The following is an 18,606-nucleotide window of genomic DNA, read 5'->3' as shown; positions in this document are numbered from 1 at the left end:
CAGTGTTTAATAAATTATCTTCAGAACATCTGTATCCACAGTTTTTGTTTTCATCAATATACAGTAAGAGTACATCAAACATAAGTGACAAACAATTACAGTAGTATAAATATTCAAATAATATGCTCAGAAAAAATGTCACAAGGCGATGAGGATTGCCAAAAATGTCTACGAGGAGAAAATAGTTCAGGAGGCCAAAAATTTCAAGCCCTTCTTTAGATACGTTAAGGGGAAAAACCCGCAAGGGAGGCGGTGGGACCGCTGGACGACCTGGGAGGAAAAGGATGCATCAAGGATGACAAACAAATTGCAGACAAACTGAATTCCTTCTTTGAGTCGGTCTTTACAAAGGAAGACACTGCAACAATACCTGACCCAGTGAAAGTGTTCAAGGGAGTCGTACAGGACAGCCTCACCACAGTAGAAGTTGGCTTGGACCAGATTTACCACCAGATCAACAAACTTAAGAGTAATAAATCTCCTGGACCAGACGGAATTCATCCGAGAGTCCTAAAAGAACTACAATTTGAAATCGGAGAACTATTGCAAAATCTTGCCAACCTGTCAATCAAAACAGGACAGATACCGGATGACTGGAAAATAGCGAATGTCACACCGATATTTAAAAAAGGATCGAGAGGAGCGCCGGGCAACTACAGACCTGTGAGTCTCACGTCTGTCCCTTGAAAGATGGTTGAGGCGTTGATCAAAGATAGCATAGTCCAGCACCTAGACACACACGACCTGATGAGAGCCAGTCAACATGGGTTCAGGAAAGGGAAATCATGTTTGACAAACCTACTCCAATTTTTTGAGACAGTGAATAGACAAATTGATAGTGGAGAACCGGTGGATATTGTATACTTGGACTTTCAGAAAGCGTTCGACAAGGTTCCACATGTAAGACTTCTCAGGAAACTACAAGGCCATGGAATAGAGGGAGATATACTAAGATGGATAGGCAAATGGTTAGAGACAGAAAACAGAGAGTGGGCATAAATGGGAAGTTCTCAGAATGGGAACAAGTGACTAGCGGTATACCCCAGGGCTCGGTACTTGGACCCATCTTATTTAATATTTTCATAAACGACCTAGAAGAAGGAACATTCAGTGAAATCATCAAGTTTGCAGACAACACAAAGCTATGCCGGGCAATCAGATCGCAGAAGGACAGCAAGGAACTCCAGAGCGACTTGAATCAATTGGAGAAGTGGGCAGATAAATGGCAGATGAAGTTTAATGTGGAAAAATGCAAAGTGATGCATTTAGGCAGAAAGAATAAAAAGCACAAGTATAGTATGTCAGGTGTAACTCTGGGAAAGACCGAACAGAAAAAGGACCTGGGTGTACTGATAGATAGGACCCCGAAACCGTCGGCACAATGTGCGGCGGCGGCAAAGAAAGCAAATAGAATGCTAGGCATGATAAAGAAGGGAATTATGAGTAGATCAGAGAAAGTTGTAATACCGCTCTACAGAGCCATGGTCAGACCGCACCTGGAATACTGCGTCCAGCATTGGTCTCCATACCTAAAGAAGGACATAAAACTGCTAGAGAGGGTGCAGAGACGAGTAACGAAGCTAGTGAAAGGTATGGAGAACCTGGACCACGAGGAACGACTTAGGAGACTGGGGTTGTTCTCCCGCGAGAAGAGGAGACTGCGAGGAGATCTGATCGAGACTTTCAAAATACTGAAAGGATTCGACAAAATAGAGCAGGGGAAGCAGTTATTTACAATGTCCGATGTGACACGGACAAGAGGACATAAACTGAAGCTGAGGGGGCACAGGTCCAGGACGAATATCAGGAAGTTCTGTTTCACGCAGCGAGTGGTGGACACCTGGAATGCTCTCCCAGAGGAAGTTATTGTATAATCCACCGTTCTAGGATTTAAGAGTAAACTAGATGCACATCTCCTTAAGAGTGGCATAGAGTGATACGGGTAAGGGTAAATTAGATGCACATCTCCCTTGAGAAGCATATGGCGATATAGGGACTAAAACTAGGCCTGGTGGGGCCTCCGCGTGTGCCGATCACCGGACTTGATGGACCCAGGGTCTGATCCGGAGATGGCAATTCTTATGTTCTTACGCAAATTATGAAAGTATGGCATAGGTCTCCTTTTTGTAAGGTGCGCTAGCATTTTTAGCGCACGCAGGAAATTACCGCACGCTACGCTTCTAGAACTAACGCCAGCTCAATGCTGGCGTTAAGGTCTAGCGCGCGGGGCAATGTAGGCCGCGCTATTCTGCACGTTAAAACCCTAGCGCACCTTAGTAAAAGGAGCGCATAGTATGCTTCATTACAATGTCTAAAAAATAGAGTATAACCAGAAAACAGGCTAAGAACGTTAGCAATTATATCGATAGGGACTGCACTGGTTTCAAATAGTGGAGAAAAAAGACCTCCGCTATCTTGCTCCACAAAGCTCTACCTGTACCAGCATGGTGATTGGTGTGCCTAACACTCAAGTGGGTTTCTTCTGTGTTTTGAGCTGTTTAGTGCAATCCCTTAGTAAGGGCGAATAATTTTGTTTTTGGCGAAGACTTCCAATGGAGAATTCACGTCGCAGCCCTTGATAAAGCTGGAGGTGAAACAGGGCCGCATTTGGGCTTTTTTTTTTTTTCTGAACGTGAGATAAAGAATACAGCTGGACTTTACTTTTTTTTCATCTGTTATGGTTCTGAGTTGTGAACGATATGGGATTGTATCTATGAAAACTGTGCTTAAAGCCACATTTTTGCAATATTCTGGAAGACTGCAATAGAGTGGTATACTTAAAGTGGATTTTTTTTCTGACCAATGACTGGAGAAGCTCCTACATACAGTATATAAAATATATTCAGTCTGGGAAAGGCACGTAGGATCTCTCAGACAGAGAGAAAGAGATAATGGTTACTATGGATGGGCAGACTAGATGGGCCATTTAGCCTTTATCTGCCATCATATTTCTATGTAGTTGGGACTTAGTGGAGAAAAAACACCTCCGATATCTTGGTTCAACATTTCAAACGTGCAGTCTCTATTGATATAGAGGAGGCGGTAGCAGCTAGCGCAGCCGGCGGTTTAGCGTGCTCTATTACGCGTGTTAAACCATTACCGCGCCTTCATAAAAGGAGCCCATAATTGCTAATGTGCCTAGCCTGATTTCTGGTTATACTCTTTATATTTTTTTAATCTTTGCTAGTAAGATTATATAGTTCATTCCTCTTGGGGGGGGGGGGGAGTATGTGGCACAGTTTTTAGAGCCACAGCCTCAGCACACTAAGGTTGTGGGTTCAAACCCCACACTGCTTCTTGTGACCATGGGCAAGTTACTTAATCCCCCCATTGCCCCCAGTACATTAGATTGAGAGCTCACCAGGCCAGATAGGGAAATGTAAACCACTTAGTCTATAAGTGGTATATAAATCCGCTATAATAAAACCCTTAGCGTGCATGCGCACTTAAAACTAAATGCGTCCATGATCGATGCTTCTGTGCCGCGCATGTGCACTGCCTGCCTCAGCTGGTTTCCTGCCCCGATCTCCAACACCGGCTGACTTTCTGCCTTCTGACTACGCTGCCGCTGCCGGGATGCCTCTTCTTCTCACCCCTGGACCAGCAGCGGCAGCGTGCCACGGTTTCATCAAGCAGCCACGGGGCATTTGCTAGGCCGGCCCACTTCAATGATGCAAGGCCGGCCTAGCAAAAGCCCCGAGGCTGCCCAGCCTAGCGGATGCTGGACAAGGAGCAGGGAAGGGAGAAGGGGTACTACTGGACAGGGGGGAGGTAAAAGTAAGGGAGCAGAGAAGGGGTACTGCTGGACAGGGAGAGAAGGGAAGGGGTACTGCTGGATAGGGGGGAGGTGAAAGGAAGGGAGAAGGGCTACTGCTGGACAGGGGGAGAAGGGAAGGGGTACTGCTGGACATGGGAGGTAAAAGGAAGGAAGAAGAGGTGCAGTCGGACAGGGGGAGAAGGGAATGATCGATAGACGATCGGTGATTTTCGTGCATCTAGGTCCTGGTGTAATATTCACAGTGCTATCTTTTCATGGATAAGATTGTTGAGTTAGTGCTGTTCTGTTTCTCCAGTGTTGCAATACATTTTGACTTCTTGGAGTTCCTACTTCTTATTAATGGTTGCTTATTCTGTATTCTTCTGGAGTGACATAACTGAGATATTCTGCTAGTGTTTATTTTCTGAGCAGGGATTTGTAGAAATTTGACTTTTTCTGTTTTTCCTTCAGGAGGTATATTGGTACTCTAGGGTCCCGCCTTTTTTTAAAATAAGGTTGTTAGTTATTTGTGTTCTGGACATTAGTGCTGCTTTAGTATGACAGGTTTTCTATATAGGTCTGAAATATGTTTGTTTTGGGGGTTGATTTAAGGTGACCAGGTTACTCGTTCCATAAGGGAGACTTTTGTGGCCAGTCCTGGATTTCTACCAGCCTAATCCTGGTGCATTATGGGACCTGCAGCACTGATTTCAATGGATAGAATTACATTACAGATTTCTATTCCGCCATTACCTTTCGGTTCAAAGCGGATTACAAAAAGAGTTATGGAAGAAGGGTTACAACGTTAGATCAGAGAAGGTTTCCAAGAGAGGGAAAAGTAGGATCTGGGGTTAGGGAGGGGATGGTAAGAGGGAGGTTAAGCTTTATCATGGTATTAAGCTTTATTAAGGGATTTCTTGAAGAGTATAGTTTTTATTTCCTTTCTGAACATCTTGTAGTCTGGGGTTGTTGTCAATAGGTTGGAGACTTGGTTGTCTATCTTCGCTGCCTGAGTGGCCAGTAGTCCGTTGTATAGTTTTTTCCGTTTTACTTCTTTGATTGGGGGGTAAGTGAATGGAGTGTGTTTTTTTTCTATGCCTGGTAGAGGTGGTTTGGATGAGGCGGTCGTTTAGGTAGGTTGGGCTGTCTCCATTTATAGTTTTAAATAGTATACAGTAGAATTTAAATTGTATTCTTTCCTGGATTGGAAGCCAATGAGAATTGATGAATGCCTCAGTAACGTGATCATGTTTTTTCAATGAATAGACGAGTCTCAGAGGTATTCTGAATTGTCTATAGTTGTTTAATCATTATTGCAGGGCAGGGGAGGTAGAGGATGTTGCAATAGTCTAGGATACTTAGGATTAGAGATTGTACTAGGAGCTGAAATTGTGTTTTTTCGAAGAATTTTCGGACTTGTCTAAGGTTTCTCATAACTGCGAAAGATTTCTGTATTGTTTTGTTAATTTGTGGTTGCATGGTGCAGCCTCTGTAAATAGTCATACCTAGAAGTTTTAGGGTGGTTTGCAAAGGGTAGTTGATAGAGTTGATTTCTAAGTTGGTTATGGTTGGGATTTTGTTATTTTCTAGGAGGATGAATTTAGTTTTGTCTGGGTTGAGTTTCAGTTTGTGGTCTTCCATCCAAGTCGTAATTGTAGCTAGAGTTCTGTGTAGTGTGTCTGACATTAAGAGCATTGGTTGGTCGAAAGGAATGAGGATGGTGATGTCATCAGCATAGCTATAAGAAGATAGGCCTTGTTTGTTCAGGTAAACGCCATGAGAGGCCGTATATAGGTTGAAGAGAGTAGGGGACAGAATCATGGACTACAAATACCACACTGCTTTGAGATGTAATTTTAAAACCAGGACTGGCTATAAAGGCTCTCTTTTGGAATGGGTAGCCTGGTCACCCTAGTTTGATTTCTGGAGCTCTGTTTCTGTTATATACATTTTGTGAAATAATCATGTAGAGTTTTTTTTTTCTTCTGAGATGACAATCTTAGGGGTTCTTTTACTAATGCATACTTAAAATGCTTTACTGTGAGATGTGTTCAGGCATCCCATGGTAATTTTGACATCATTGCACGCCACCCACGTGCTAAAACATAGATTTTAGTTTTCAGTCCTGGGGCTGTTCTGGTGGTGAAGATTAGGTGTGTTCTGCCCTAATGGCTTAGCACACCTACCTTGTCATGTGCTAACCAATTTGCGCATGGTTAGCACGTGAGCCATTAATGGAACAATTAACGCATGGCCTTTAATTCAGAAAATAGAAAAAGCTATTCAACTTTGCACAGCCTCTCCTCCTTTACTTTAAGACCTTCATCAGCTAGTACACCTTGGATATATCGGTAACTTTTTTACATGTGCGCTCAGGATTAGAGAGTTGCACAGGGACAGAAATCCCACCCGTCCCCGCCAAAATCCCACCCGCCCCACGAGGAATCCCTCCATCCGCACCCATCCCCGTGAGAAATCCCTCCGTCCCCACGCAGAATCCCCTCCGTCCCTAACTCCCCCCCCAAAGGTAAATTAAAGCAAAACCAAAATGGAAGTCAAACAGAAGCACCAGTCATATAAAGAGGTCATCTTCATACTGAAGAAAGAGTGTGCCTTTGCTGAAACAACTTTTCTATTCAATGTTTGTCCATCACAAGGAAAAATCAACAGAGATATAGGAACTTGGAGGTGGGGGGGGGGGGAGAAAGACAAAGGAAAGCAGGGGCACTAAATACAGGAAGTGACAAAATGGGCAGGCAAGGACAATTAACAGATAAAGCAGAGGCTCCCAACCAGTATGCCACAGCAGGGAAACCCAGAGTGTCACAAAATTAAAACCATGCCATTAGACAGGACAAGTCACAAGCACCGGCTGAGCTGGCAGTGGGGGGGGGGGGGGAGCTAGGGAGAACACTGCTCATCTTCCATTTCCTGCCTGCCCTGCCGCAGCACACATAGCCAACCGGAAGTCTTCCATAAGCTCTCCTTCCGACGTCAGCGCTGACATTGGGGAAGATTTCCGATTGGCTATGTGTGCTGCGGCAGGGCAGGCAGGAAATGGAAAACGAGCCTCGCGGCAGGGCAAGTAGGAAAATCAGACGAGCCTCGCGGCTCGAGTTGTATTGAACCCCATGGGATCCCCGAGACCAGGAGGGGTGTCCCTACGGGATTCCCGCGACCCTAGGGGGCGTCCCCACGGGATCCCCGCGACCCTAGGGGGCATCCCCATGGGATCCCCGTGACCCGAAGGGGGAACCCATGGGATACCCGCGGGCTTCCCGTCGTCCCCGTTCCCGTGCAGCTCTCTACTCAGGATCCCCATGAAGGGCATAGAGAAAGTGGAGAGGGACAAATTCTTCAAACTTTCAAAAACTTCAAGAACGAGAGGACATTCAGAAAAATTGAGAGGGGACAGATTCAGAACCAATGCTAGGAATTTCTTCTTCACCCAAAGGGTGCTGGACACTTGGAATGCGCTTCCAGAGGGAGTAATAGAACAGAGTACGCTATTGGGTTTCAAGAAGGGATTAGATGATTTTCTGAAGGAAAAGGGGATTGAAGGGTATAGATAGAGAATTACTATACAGGTCCTGGACCTGATGGGCTGCCGCGTGAGCAGACTGCTGAGCACGATGGACCTCTGGTCTGACCCAGCAGAGGCACTGCTTATGTTCTTAAGTTTCAGACTAAAGCAGTAAAGAAGATTCCATAAAGTTCTGTGGGTAGAAAATCACATCGACAAAAACTTGCACATAAGGCACTGAATTTGATCTTTTGCCTAGATCTCAACTTAAACTTTGTAGTCAAAAGTTTAACTGTGTTTTATGCAGGGGATTTTTTTTTTGCTGATTTAAGCTTCTGTGAGTATTTTTCCTTGCCTAACACAAAGAAAACGAACAGTGCAAGCTTAAAAGTGATCTGCAGGGTTTTTAAAAAAATAAAAATAAAATGTTTTCCCTGCTTTTGCCTGAAACTTCATTCTAACCCTACAACTCATGTTTTTAAATTTTTTTAGCAATGCCTATTAAATCAAGGAAGGAAAATGTCTGCTCAAAGTCACACAATGAAATCCTTTTGCTTAACTGTGATTCTGGTCTTATTACAGCATCACAATTCTTCATGCTGTCTTCAATGGAATTTCAACAATGATACATTAAAAAGAAAAATCTTCTATGGAACACAAAACAGATGACCTTAATCTTCTTTCATTCTTTCTTTGCGAATTTGGTCCATCTGGGTTTCAATTATCTGTTAGCCAAATGCTTGCACATACTTTACAGCATCAGCCATTAAGTGACACAGCAGAATGCAGTTATTAATGGGGTCAGCTGTAAATTCTGTGTAGACATCTGGAAAAGTGATGCGAGCCAGTGTTGGGAAAGGACTGGAGAGAGTCCTGCATTCAGCTTGCGGTTTAATTTTACCGATCAAAATGTATTCTTCTGGAAAATCATCCTCCAGGTACATTTACTGTACATATGACTAACTGTTCGTGTCAATATTATAATATGCATGCAACATTTTTTCTTGACGATCGACCTCATTGTAGCTGAGAAGTGCAGCCAATATATTTCTCACAAGTCTTTTCTGGTCACAGTAATTTCCTCCTTGTGTTTAAAGTATGTTGTGGTTAACACATCCCTTACTGGCATTAGAGAGAAGTCTACCGTAATGAGGTCAAGGGATGTTTTCAGTTCCTTCTTTACATGTGGCATGGAAGCTGCGGACGTGGGAATAGCTCATGTTCAGTTTTCCGCTCCAATCTACCATATTTTTAGAACCGAAATGAAATGAAAAAACATAAAAATAGCCTTACTGGGTCAGACCATCAAGCCCATCAGCCTGTTTTCACGGTGGCCAATCCAGGTCACTAATAGCTGGCCAAAACCCAAGGAGTAGCAACATTCCATTATCTTTAGAGTAAGCAAGATTCCGGATCCCCAAATAGTAGCAACATTCCATTATCTTTAGAGTAAGCAAGATTCCGGATCCCCAAATAGTAGCAACATTCCATTATCTTTAGAGTAAGCAAGATTCCGGATCCCCAAATAGTAGCAACATTCCATTATCTTTAGAGTAAGCAAGATTCCGGATCCCCAAATAGTAGCAACATTCCAAGCAGAATCCCCAAAGAGTAGCAAGATTCTAGAAACCCAGAGAGTAGCAACATTCCGGAACCCCCTAAGAGTATCAGGATTCCGGAATCCCAAAGAGTAGCAACATTCCATGCTGCCGATCCAGGGTAAGCAGTGGCTTCCCCCATGTCTGTTTCAATAACAGACTATGAATTTTTCCTCCAGGAAATTGTCCAAACCTTTCTTAAAACCAGTTACGCTATCCGCTCTTACCACAACCTCTGGCAACGCGTACCAGAGCTTAACTATTCTCTGAACGAAAAAAACATTTCCTCCTATTGGTTTTCAGAGTATTTCCCTGCAACTTCGAGTGTCCCCTAGTCTCTTGTCATTTTTGACGGAGCGAAATTCGATCCGCTTGTACTCGTTCTACGCCACTCAGGATTTTGTAGACTTCAATCCTATCTCCCCTCAGCCGTCTCTTTTCCAAGCTGAAGAGCCCTAACCATTTTCGTCTTTCCTCATACGAGAGGAGTTCCATCCCCTTGATCATCTTGCTCGCTCTTCTTTGAACCTTTTCTAGCGCCACTATCCCCCTCTATTACTAAGGTGCGCTTACCGATGAGCTAAACTCTAATGCGTCCATAGACTAACACGCATGCGTTAACGTTTAGCATGCGCTAAATCGATTACTGCACCTTAGTAAAAGAGGGCCTATATCTTTCTTGAGATAAGGAGACCAAATTACATAATAGAACCTAACTATAAACTGCACTTAACGTCATAAGAATATAAGAATTGCCACACTGGGACAGACCAAAGGTCCATGAAGTCCAGTGTCCTGTTTCCCAACAGTGGCCAACTCAGGTTCTCACCCAGGACCTAAGTACCTAACTAGATCCCAAGTAGTAAAAAAGATTTTCCTATTTATATAATAGTGCTGAGCGTAGTGTCAGGTCAAAAGCGCGCCGGGACAAAGGCGCACACCGAAGAAAATTACTGTTTTTAGGGGCTCTGACGGGGGGCGTGGGGGGAACCCCCCACTTTACTTAATATAGATTGTGCCGCATTGTGGGGGCATTGTGGGGGGGCTTGGGGGGTTGTAACCCCCCACATTTTACTGAAAACTTCACTTTTTTCCCTGTTTTTAGGGAAAAAGTTAAGTTTCCAGTAAAATGTGGGGGGTTACAACCACCCAAACCCCCCACAATGCCGCCGCGATCTGTATTAAGTAAAGTGGGGGGGCTCCCCAACAAAACCCCCCATCGGAGCCCCTAAAAACAGTAATTTTCTTCGGTGCGTGCCTCCGTCTTGCGCTCAGTTGTCGGCGCGCGCCTTTGTCTTCCGCGATTATGTCTATGAACCGCTGAGCGTGATTTCTGTTTATGAAGCAATTTATTTTAGGCACCATTTATAGAAATTCTACAAGTGTTCCCCCCCCCCAATTATGGTTGAATGATTCATTCAATATCATTCATATTTTGCCACAGACAGTAGCATACCCAGTAACCACCAGTTAACAGATTTTCATTAAACTTTATGGCCCATGACATTTCAAATCACTGTTGCTATTTTTTCTTTACAAAGAGACTATTTCTGTTGAAATCTCTGGAAGATCAAAGCATCTTATGATCCCATTAAGTACTTTGAAAGCTGACCTCCCATTGGTTAATAATCATAGCCATATGCAAAATTTCTAAAACCCAACAAATGTTAACATGCTGTCCTGTTGTCATTTTTCAGAAAGACATGCACAGATATTATTTTTTTTAAAAAAACAACAACATAAAAAAGTACCCTAAACAAAACCATCTATTTCAGAAGACATTCAACTAACCCTATTTAATTGTAATGAGTCAATGTATTATGTTGTCTTGATTATGTGTGTTTACATGACTATGTATGTTCTTTTTGTAAACTGCTTAGATTTTAAACGGTGTAAAAATTTTAAAAATAAATAAAATAAAAATTTAGAGTACCTGAATGTAAAAACTGCCTTGATAGTACTGTGAAGGCAGTATAAAGGTCGTTTAGGGCCCCTTTTATCAAGCTGCGCTAGAGGTATTTAGCGTGAGCCAGCACAGTAAATGCTCCGACGCTCATAGAATTCCTAAGAGCATCGGAGCACTTACCATAGGGAAAAATGTTTGAGTACCTGAATAAATTCATGTAAACCATTCTGAGCTCCCCATGGGAGAACAGTATAGAAAATTGAATAAATAGTGTAAAAAGTTTCAGCCTCTGATAGCCAGAGCTGCCATTGTGACATCATAATGCCACATTCCACCAATGACTAAGAGCCAACCTCATCAGTGATGTTACAATTCCCCGATTCTCCTATACTTGGCTCACTTTTAGTACATTTTGATTTATAGAGTGGCGCAGTGGTTAAAGCTACAGCCTCCGCACCCTGAGGTTGTGGGTTCAAACCCATGCTGTTCCTTGTGACCCTGGGCAAGTCACTTAATCCCCCCATTGCCCCAGGTACATTAGACAGATTGTGAGTCCATTGGGACAGACGGGAAAAAATGCTCGAGTACCTGAATACATTCATGTAAACTGTTCTGAGCTCCCCTGGGAGAACAGTACAGAAAATTGAATAAATAAATAAATGCAAAAGTTAATTTCAATTCAAAATGATTGAACTGCTGTGAAGCAGCACATTTCTTGCAGATTCAGAGAAAGACAGTGGATTAAAACATCTTTGCAGACCAGTTTTTGACGCAGTTAACCTACGGAAATATCTGTGGGTGGGTATATCAGCCTGAAAGGTTGACTCATCTCGTCTAACTGTCATAAAGCCAGTCGTAAGTTCCGTGTAGAGATCTGCACGGGAATGGGGATCGCGGGAATCCCGCGGATCCTGCGGGAATCCCCCCCTAACCCACGGGACTCCCACAGGGACCCCCCTCTGGCCCATGGGACTCCCACGGGGACACCCCTCTAGCCAACGGGACTCCCACAGGGACCCCCCTCTGGCCCATGGGACTCCCACAGGGATACCCCTCTAGCCAACGGGACTCCCACAGGGACCCCCCTCTGGCCCACGGGACTCCCACAGGGATACCCCTCTAGCTAACGGGACTCCCACGGGGATGGAAGGCTTTGGAAGCAGGGTTCATCCATATAATATTAGGTAACTTCCAATCTGTAAACCGTATATACTGATATTCTCCACTATATTCTCTTATCACTTGATTCCCTGATATGCAATTTTCATAATTGAATCCTCTACCACACCATGTAATGTACATGAATCACTGTTATGTAATTTATCTAGATAATCTTTATTACGCAATTCTTTTGGTAATGTCCAAATCTCCTATAATTTGTATTCCGCCTTGAACAATATATAATGTATAAAGTATTCAAAATTAATTTTCTTATGAACTGTTTTCCTACCTTCTTCTACTCTATGTTTATAACCTAACTAATTTATTTTTCTCAAGTACTTTAGCAAGAATGTGAGCCTTTGGGACAGTCAGGGAACTCTAAGTATTCTCTCTTCATCTTAATTAATCTTACTTATTGCATTTCTTCTGTTTCAACTGTAAACCGCTTAGAACTTCACGGTACAGCGGTATATAAGAAATAAAATTATTATTATTATTATTATAATATAATGGACACGTCAGCCTTAGTAAAAGAGGGGGTTTATAAGTGAATTACCTGAACAGAAAACAAAAAAAGGGTTCCACCAAAGAGATTCCACAAGGAAAACAGCAGCGCAAACACAAAAGAAACTGTGGAATTGATGATCCTGTCAGAAGTAATTGCTGTTTTTTTATGGGGACGGGCGGGGATGGAGGTAATTCATTGCGGGGATGGTTGGGGATGGAGAGGATCCTGGTGGGGACGGAGAGGATCCTGGCGGGGATGGATGGGATTTCTGTCCCCGCGCAACTCTCTAGTTCTGTGCTTTATTTCTCCAAATAAGTGTTTCAACCTAACCAAAAAGTTTAATAAGCTTGCTGTCCACTGTTTTCACAAAATGCATTTTTTTTGTATCACATACTGGGACGCACTGGATGAGCACTCTATCAGGCCCATTGTTTCTTGCATAATGTTTTAAACAACAATTAAGAGGATCAGCCAACAATTGTGCAATCTGTCAGAGTTTAGGATCAGCACATTACCCGTACAGCATGTTCTACACACACAAATCCATGTTCTATGCTTCCAAAAACCGCTGCGTGCATTTTGGACACATAACACAGGAACTGGGTGAACGAGACCTTGCTCTGGCTGGCTGGAAGCCTTCAATATGGCAGTGGCAGGAAATGTTTATTTCGTCCCTCTCGACCGAACAAAAACTTGAGCAGCTTTCTGCAGAATCCAGATCCAGCAACAATTTGAAAGGACATATTTCATGGAGCAAAATAGAATCATGTTTCCAAAAGGGTTTCTTCCATTCCTCGACCATAGGAAAAAAAAAAAAATAAAAAACGACATTATTTTGACAATAAGGCTAGTAGGTAAAAGTGTTCCAAATGTGTGTGCGCTTTGTGGATTCACCTCTGCCAGAAAGTGTCAGGAATTTGTCAAAAATGGGATCGTCTATTGTTCTGACATTTAAAAACTCCTGGTTAGAGATTGTGCTCAACTGATAACTGCACAGAGGGCATCTCTTCTCTGATATATGCACAAGATGGGGGTAATAATGAAATAAACTCAGTGTAGCAGAAGTGCATAAGTTGCAGAAATTAAAATTCTGCGCTTAGGGGCTGATTCTATAAAGGGTGCCTAAAGTTAATTAGCAAAATACTCTAATAAATAATTGGTTACAAAATAATTAATTGGACGATAGATGCCTTACCAACACCCTCCCCCACCCTTTACGAAGCCGTGTTAGGCTTTATTTATCGCCAGCCACGGCGGTATTAGCTCCAACACTCATAGGATTTCTATGAGCATCAGAGCTAATGCTGCCGCAGCCGACGATAAAAAAAGCCTAATGCGGCTTTGAAAATTTTTTTATTTTTTTTATTTTTTTTTAAATTTATAAACCACTAACCCCCTCTTCTATCAAACTGCGCTAGCAGTTTTTAGCGCAGAGAACCGCGTTGAATGTCCCGCGCTGCTCCCGATGCTCAGAGTTCCTATGAGCAGCGTGGGCCATTCAGCGCGGCTTTCTGCGCTAAAAACTGCCAGCGCAGTTTAATAGAAGAGGGGGTAAATCTTAGCAGTGTACATATCAAACACACAGAATTATTAAAAACAAACCGCAACATGACATGTAGTTACAGAAATATAGGAGTATGTATACCGGTGGTAATGTTTTGATAAACTAATATCACTAATTTAAATCGTCCCTCTTCAACCTTTCTCTATTATTAAAATTTTGAGCCACCCAAATCGAAAAATCAAGTCCCACTAGATTTTACGGTTCATAGTCAAATGCGCGCATGACAAAAGCGCGCGGACAAGTGAGCGCAACACATGTGAGCACAAGACAAGTGAGCGCCAAGACAAGTGAGCGCTAAGACAAGTGAGCGCAAGACATTTGAGCGCAAGACATTTGAGCGCAAGACAATTTGCGCTCAATTATCTTGCGCGCTGTTATCCTTGTCAAAGTTAATTATGCGAGTGTACAAACAACCACAAGCAACAAAACTTTAATCTGAACAAGCGCACTCAGCATTTTATTATTATACCCTCGGTTATCTAGCGATTCTGTAGCGTGCATCTTATATAGCTTTCAAAAGTAGGAAATGAAAATATACTGTCCGCAGCCGTTTATCCATGCGCTTTTGTCTATGAACCATGAACCGAAAATATAAACATACCTGCAAATGTAGAAATTTGGAAGTATGGTTGCTCTCACTAAAGGCGAGTGAAATCCACGCAAGACAAATATCTATTATAGAGCAAGTTCTAGCAAGTCTAGCAAAACCAGAGCTTTACCTATAACGGACATAGTCAGGCAGCGAAAGGAAGGCGGGCTGTTCTGAGCACATATATAAAGAGGAAACGTAACCATAGTAACGAAAATGCATTCACATGACTTATATTCAAAGCATAAATAGGCAAGGGAACCATATTGATAACGTACTGATAATGTGGTGACGTGGTGAACATGTGCGTGACTTCCGCCATGCACCATTTTGAGGCGCGCTGAATTGTCGTTTCGCTTTGTCCCTGTGCTCAGTTGTCTTGCGTGCTGTTATCCTTGCACCCAATTCTCTTGAGCGCTATTATCCTTGTGCTCAATTATCTTGGGCGCTATTATCCTTGTGCTCAATTGTCTTGCGCTCACTTGTCTTCGCGCTTTTATCCGTGCGCTTTTGTCTTGCGTGTATTTGACCTGCCACCAGATTTTACAGGCTAAATTGCCACTCAGTACCTCTTAATTGGCACAAATTGGAGTTAATTGAAAGTTAGATACCTAGGGCTCCTTTTACTAAGGCGCGCAAACCGATATAGCGCACGCTAAAGATTAGTGCACGCTAAATGCTAAGGCACCCATAAAATATAATGGATGCCTTAGCATTTAACACGTGCTAATCTTTAGCGTGCGCTAAATCGGGTTTGTGCACCTTAATAAAAGGACCCCCTAACTTGGTAGGCCTGATTCTACAACAGAATTCAGCAATGTGTAAAACCTACTAATGGTTGCATGGTAGCCTGATTCTGGGTGTTAACAGTGCATATTAAGGCACAGATTCTGAAAACGGTGTCGTAATTGACACTAACCGTGTGTCATTTAATTGTGGTGAAATTTTCAGAATTGCAGACCGTTTCGAAGGTAGGGGCTGGAAATGTAAGGCCAGCAATGTAGAATCATGCTTAGTGGAGCTGAACTTCAGCCCCACCCATAAACACGCCTTTTTCGATGTTTGGTGCCACTAAGCATCTGCGTAGATGTGATTCTGGCACTGTATTTTGTAGGTGATTCGCAGCACCTGCTTTTCTTTTAATTTGTTTTTGTTTTGTAATGGCATGGTCAATTACCATGCTGTCATTAGCCAATTAAAACGATTGAATTAGGTGCCAATAGAGCATCTACTGGCCCAGGGAGGGGCCTTAGGCATCTGAGCCCCTCCCCGTGCATCCCAGGATGCACTGGGAAGAGGAAGGCCCGCCATTTGGGAGTGGTGGTCCTGCGAGCAGAAGGGACTGGGCATCCCTCCTACTGTCATCTATTTTTGAGGTATCGGGAGGTTTGGGAGTGTGGGGGATGCTTTAGGTGGGCTGGGTGTCATCCGGTGGCAAGAGAGAGTAGGCCTCTCTCCTGCTGATTATTTATTTTTAGGAAAAGGAGCAGGGAAGAGGAGGGGATGGGTCATTCAAAGGTGGGGGCTCGTTGGCACAGCAAAGCATATTTTTGTTGATGGGTACATCTGTGTCCATAAAAAAAACAGGCAGACCAGGTTCGGATGGCTTATCAAAACCTGGCACTTTGTTCAGGTTTTGAAAAGCTTCCTGCAAAAATCGGATCGGGAGGGGGCATTCGCACGTGCACAGACACCATTGGTGATGTCATCGCATTGCATCCGCATATGCGCGTATGCCATCTCGGGGTGGGGCTGAGGGTGGTACATGGTGTGATGTAGTTGGCATGGGGCAGAATTAGGTGGGCCTGTGGGCGTGGCCATGGGTCCGGATTTTCCTTCAGGAAAATCTAATAACCCTAGTCTTGATCTTACAGAGTTTTTAGAAACAGCACGAGATTCTATTGCTATAAGATCAACTTTATTAGTAATAATGTCTTCAGTGGAGAAAAAGATGTTAATTATGAAAACATTTTTCAGAAAAGGCGACATCTTTTTATAGTCAGATAAGAACATAAGAACATAAGCAATGCCTCTGCTGGGTCAGACCAGAGGTCCATCGTGCCCAGCAGTCCGCACACGCGGTGGCCCAACAGGTCCAGGACCTGTGCAGTAATCCTCTATCTATACCCTTCTATCCCCTTTTCCAGCAGGAAAATGTCCAATCCTTTCTTAAACCCCTGTACTGTACTCTGCCCTATTACGCCCTCTGGAAGCGCATTCCAGGTGTCCACCACTCGTTGGGTAAAGAAGAACTTCCTAGCATTCGTTTTAAATCTGTCCCCTTTCAACTTTTCCAAGTGTCCTCTTGTTCTTTTATTTTTCGAAAGTTTGAAGAATCTGTCCTTCTCTACTCTCTCTATGCCCTTCATGATCTTATAAGTCTCTATCATATCCCCTCTAAGTCTCCTCTTCTCCAGGGAAAAGAGACCCAGTTTCTCCAATCTCTCAGCGTATGAGAGGTTTTCCATCCCTTTTATCAAGCGTGTCGCTCTCCTCTGAACCCTCTCGAGTAACGCCATATCCTTCCTAAGGTACGGAGACCAATATTGGACGCAGTATTCCAGATGCGGGCGCACCATCGCCCGATACAATGGCAGGATAACTTCTTTTGTCCTTGTTGTAATACCCTTCTTGATTATGCCTAGCATTCTATTTGCTTTCTTAGCGGCTGTTGCGCACTGTGCCGTCGGCTTCATTGTCATGTCCACCATTACCCCCAAGTCCCTTTCTTGGTTGCTCTCATTCAATAATATCCCTCCCATCGTATAGTTGTACCTCGGGTTTCTGTTTCCAACATGCAATACTTTACATTTCTCAACGTTGAACTTCATCTGCCATCTCGCCGCCCATTCCCCCAATTTGTTCAAGTCCCTTTGCAATTCTTCACATTCCTCTTTAGTCCCAGCTCCACTAAATAGTTTTGTATCGTCCGCAAATTTTATTATCTCACACTTCGTGCCTGTTTCTAGATCATTTATGAATATATTAAATAACAGCGGCCCGAGCACTGAGCCCTGCGGAACACCACTCGTGACCCTCATCCAGTCCGAGTAGTGGCCTTTCACCCCTACCCTCTGTTTCCTACCCGCCAACCAGTTTCTGATCCATCTATGTACGTCTCCGTCCACTCCATGGTTCTTCAGTTTCCGGAGTAGACGTTCGTGAGGCACCTTGTCAAAGGCTTTTTGGAAATCAAGGTATATAATGTCTATGGGGTCTCCTCTGTCCATCCGTTTGTTAATACCTTCGAAGAAGTGCAATAAGTTCGTTAGGCACGATCTCCCCCTGCAGAAACCATGTTGGGTTGTTTTCAAAAGTTCGTTTCTTTCCAGATGTTCATCGATGTGTTCTTTAATCAGTGTTTCCGCCAGTTTCCCCGGAACCGAGGTCAAACTCACTGGTCTGTAGTTTCCCGGGTCACCTCTTGATCCCTTTTTAAAGATGGGCGTGACATTGGCTATCTTCCAATCCTCCGGGATCATGCCTGTTTTCAAGGATAGGTTGCAAATTTGCTGCAGTAGTTTCGCTATCTCCTCCTTTAATTCCTTCAGAACCCTGGGATGGATTCCGTCCGGACCCGGGGATTTGTCAGTTTTAAGTTTTTCTATCTGCCTATGTACATCATCAAGGCTCACTTCCATGGATGTTAATTTTTCTGCTTGATTTCCATTGAAGATTTGTTCAGGTTCCGGTATGTAGGTTGTGTCTTCGTTTGTAAATACAGACGAGAAGAACATGTTGAGTCTTTCTGCGACTTCTTTCTCCTCCTTCACCGCTCCCTTCTTGTCTCCTTCGTCCAGCGGTCCCACCTCCTCCCTAGCTGGCTGTTTCCCTTTAACATATCTGAAGAACGGTTTGAAATTTCGTGCCTCCCTGGCTAGCCTCTCTTCATACTCTCTTTTGGCTTTTCGAACCACACGGTGACATTCTTTTTGATACTTCCTGTGCTAGAATTTGATGTTCCCTGATGTGTCCATACAGACTAAGATGGAAGGCCTTC

Source organism: Geotrypetes seraphini, chromosome 7 (genome assembly GCF_902459505.1).
Source record: "Geotrypetes seraphini chromosome 7, aGeoSer1.1, whole genome shotgun sequence".
Taxonomy (NCBI): domain Eukaryota; kingdom Metazoa; phylum Chordata; class Amphibia; order Gymnophiona; family Dermophiidae; genus Geotrypetes; species Geotrypetes seraphini.
This window is presented reverse-complemented; position numbering follows the sequence as displayed.